Source organism: Homarus americanus, unplaced genomic scaffold, assembly GCF_018991925.1.
Source record: "Homarus americanus isolate GMGI-L3 unplaced genomic scaffold, GMGI_Hamer_2.0 scaffold376, whole genome shotgun sequence".
Classification (NCBI taxonomy): Eukaryota; Metazoa; Arthropoda; class Malacostraca; order Decapoda; family Nephropidae; genus Homarus; species Homarus americanus.
The window spans coordinates 52,501-55,673 of NW_024734656.1; the positions used below are offsets into that span (position 1 = coordinate 52,501).

The 3,173-nt window shown below is 62.1% G+C and overlaps 1 protein-coding gene across 1 annotated transcript in view; it reads left to right on the top strand.

Moving 5' to 3' along the window:
* The window catches only part of LOC121870447 (sodium- and chloride-dependent betaine transporter-like), a 29,320-nt gene extending 29,140 nt beyond the window's left edge, over positions 1-180 (top strand). Inside the window, exon 12 of the mRNA XM_042372269.1 lies at positions 1-180. This exon is cut by the window's left edge and continues 865 nt beyond it. The gene's annotated coding sequence lies outside the window, so the exon portion shown is untranslated.
* The last annotated feature ends 2,993 nt before the right edge of the window (positions 181-3,173 follow it).

A 3,173-nucleotide genomic window follows, 5' to 3' on the forward strand; every position in this document is an offset into this window, starting at 1 on the left:
TGAGGATAAATTTTGTTTAGCAGAACCAGTTTTACCTAAATATATTAATTAATGTACAGAGTCCTGACTTTCTTTCATTAGTGATAGAGTCACAGCTAACATATGTTTCAGGTACATTGTTATTTGTGGTGATGTCTAATGACTTAAGCAATTTATTTTATGAGTAAACGAGATTGAATTTATAATATTTTTTTTCCTCTATTAATAATTAAAAATATGATAATTTTAAATATGTGTGTGTCTGTGAAGGGTGTGGAGGAGGGCTGTGGGTATGGAGGGCATGGAGTGGGTGTGGGAATGGAGGGCGTGGAGTGGGTGTGGGAATGGAAGGCGTGGAGGAGGGGTGTGGGAATGGAGGGCGTGGAGGAGGGGTGTGGGTTAGGGTGTGGAGGAGGTGTGAATGGAGGGCGTATGGATGGCGTGGAGGAATGGGCGTTGGATGAGTGTATGGAGGGCATGGAGGAGGGGTGTGGGTATGGGCGTGGGGGAGGTATTGGAGGAGGTGTGGGTATGGAGGGCGTGGGGGGTGGTATGGAGGAGGGTGTGGGTGGGGAGGGGGGGGAGGTATGGCGGGCATGGAGGAGGGGTGTGGGTAGGAAATGGAGGGCATAGATTGGGTATGGAGGGCGTGGATGGGGTATGGGGGCATGGAGGAGGGGTGTGGGTATGGAGGGCGTGGGGGAGGGATATGGAGGGCATGGAGGAGGTGTGAGTATGGAGGGCGTGGGAGGGGTGTGGGTATGGAGGGCATGGAGGAGGGGTGTGGGTATGGAGGGCATGGGGAGGTGTGGGGTAAGGGCATGGAGGAGGGTGTGTGTATGGAGGGCGTTGGGGAGTATGGAGGGCATGGAGGAGGGGTGGGTATGGAGGCATGGAGGAGGTGTGTGTATGGAGGGCGTTAGGGAGGTATGGAGGGCATGGAGGAGGGGTATGGAGGGTATGGAGGGTGGGGGAGGGGAGGGGTGATGGAGGGTGTGTGGGTATGGAGGTGGAGGGGAGGAGGGGTGGGGTATGGAGGGCATGGAGGAGGGGTGTGGGTATGGAGGGCATGGAGGAGGGGTGTGGGTATGGAGGGCATGGAGGAGGGTGTGGGTATGGAGGGTATGGGAGGGGTGTGGGGAGGGTGTGGGGGATGGAGGGGTGTGGGTATGGAGGTATGGAGGAGGGGTGTGGGTATGGAGGGCAGGGGGGAGGGGTATGGAGGGCGTGGGGGAGGGGTGGGGTATGGAGGGTGTGGAGGAGGGGGTGTGGGTATGGAGGGCATGGGGAAGGGGTATGGAGGGCGTGGGGGAGGGGTGGGTATGGAGGGTGTGGAGGAGGGGTGGGTATGGAGGGCGTGGGGAGGGGTTTGGGAGAGCATGGAGGAGGGGTGTGGGTATGGAGGACGTGGGGGAGGGTATGGAGGGCATGGGGAGGGGTGTGGGTATGGAGGGCGTGGGGGAGGGGGTGGTGGGGTGGGGATGGAAGGGCGTGGGGGAGGGTATGGAGGGCGTGGAGGAGGGGTTTGGGTATGAGGTGGGGAGGGGTATGGAGGGCATGGAGGAGGGGGTGTGTATGGAGGCATGGAGGAGGGTGTGGGTATGGGTGGGGGGAGGATGGAGGCATGGAGGAGGGTGTGGGTATGGAGGATGGAGGAGGGGTGTGGGTAGGTGGTGGGGTGGGGGGAGGGGGTGTGGGGGTGGGGGGAGGTATCGAGGGGCATGGAGGGGGGGTGGGTATGGAGGGCATGGAGGAGGGGTGGGGTATGTGGGGGGGAGGGGGTGGGTATGGTGGGGGGTGGGGAGGGTGGGAGCATGGAGGGAGGTGTGGGTATGGAGGGCATGGAGGAGGTGGGGTGGAGGCGTGGGGAGGGGTGTGGGTATGGGGGGGTGTGGGGGAGGGGTAATGAGGGCATGGAGGAGGGGTGTGGGTATGGAGAGCATGGAGGAGGGTGTTGGTATGGAGGGTGTGTGGGGGTGGGTATGGTGGGCGTGGGGAGGGGTATGGAGGCATGGAGGAGGGGGTGGGTATGGTGGGCGTGGGAGGGTATCGGGGCATGGAGGAGGGTGTGTGTATGAGGGCGTGGGGAGGGGTGTGGGTATGGTGGGCGTGGGGAGGGTATGGAGCATGGAGGAGGGTGTGGGTATGTGGGCGTGGGGGAGGGGTGTGTGTATGTGGGGCGGGGGAGGGTATGGGAGCATGGAGAAGGGGTGTTGGTATGGAAGGTGTGGAGGAGGGGGTGTGTGTATGGAGGGCGTGGGGAGGGTATGGAGGGCATGGAGGAAAGGTGTGGGTATGGAGGGGTGGAGGAGGGTGTGGGTATGGTGGGCGTGGGGAGGGGTATCGAGGCATGGAGGAGGGGTGTGTGTATGTAGGGCGTGGGGAGGGGTATGAGCATGGAGGAGGGGTGTGGGGTATGAAGGGTGTGGAGGAGGGGTGTGGTGTAGTGGGTGGAGGAGGGGGTGTGTATGTAGGGCGTGGGGGGGTGTGGGTGCGCGTGGGGGAGGGGTGGGTATGGAGGGCGTGGGGGAGAGGTATGGAGGGCATGGAGGAAGGGGTGTGTGTATGGAGGGCGGGAAGGGTGGGTATGGAAGGCGTGGAGGAGAGGTGTGGTGTATGGCGGGTGTGGAGGGAGGGATGTGGGTATGGAGGGTGTGGAAGAGGGGTGTGGGTATGGAGGGCGGGGGAGGGGTAGGTATGGATGGCGTGGAGGAGGGGTATGGAGGCATGGAGGAGGGTTGTGGGTATGGAGGGCGTGGGGGAGAGGTATGGAGGGCGGAGGAGGTGTGGGTATGAAGGGTGTGGGGGAGGGGTGTGGGTAGGGAGGGCCTGGAGGAGGGGTATGGAGGGCGTGGAGGAGGGGTGTGGGTGGAGGGCGTGGGGGAGGGTATGGCGGGCATGGAGGAGGGGTGTGGGTATGGAGGGGCGGGTGGGGTGGGTATGGAGGGCATGGAGGAGGAGTCAGTATGGAGAGAGGAGGAGTGTGGGTATGGTGGGCATGGAGGAGGGGTATGGAGGGCGGGGAGGGGTGTTGGTATGGAGAGCGTGGAGGAGGGGGTGGAGGACATGGAGGAGGGAGTCAGTATGGAGAGTGTGGAGGAGGGTGTGGGTATGAAGGGCGTGGTGGGGTGGGTATGGAGGGCATGGAGCAGGGGAGTCAGTATGGAGAGTGTGGAGGAGGGGTGTGGGTATGG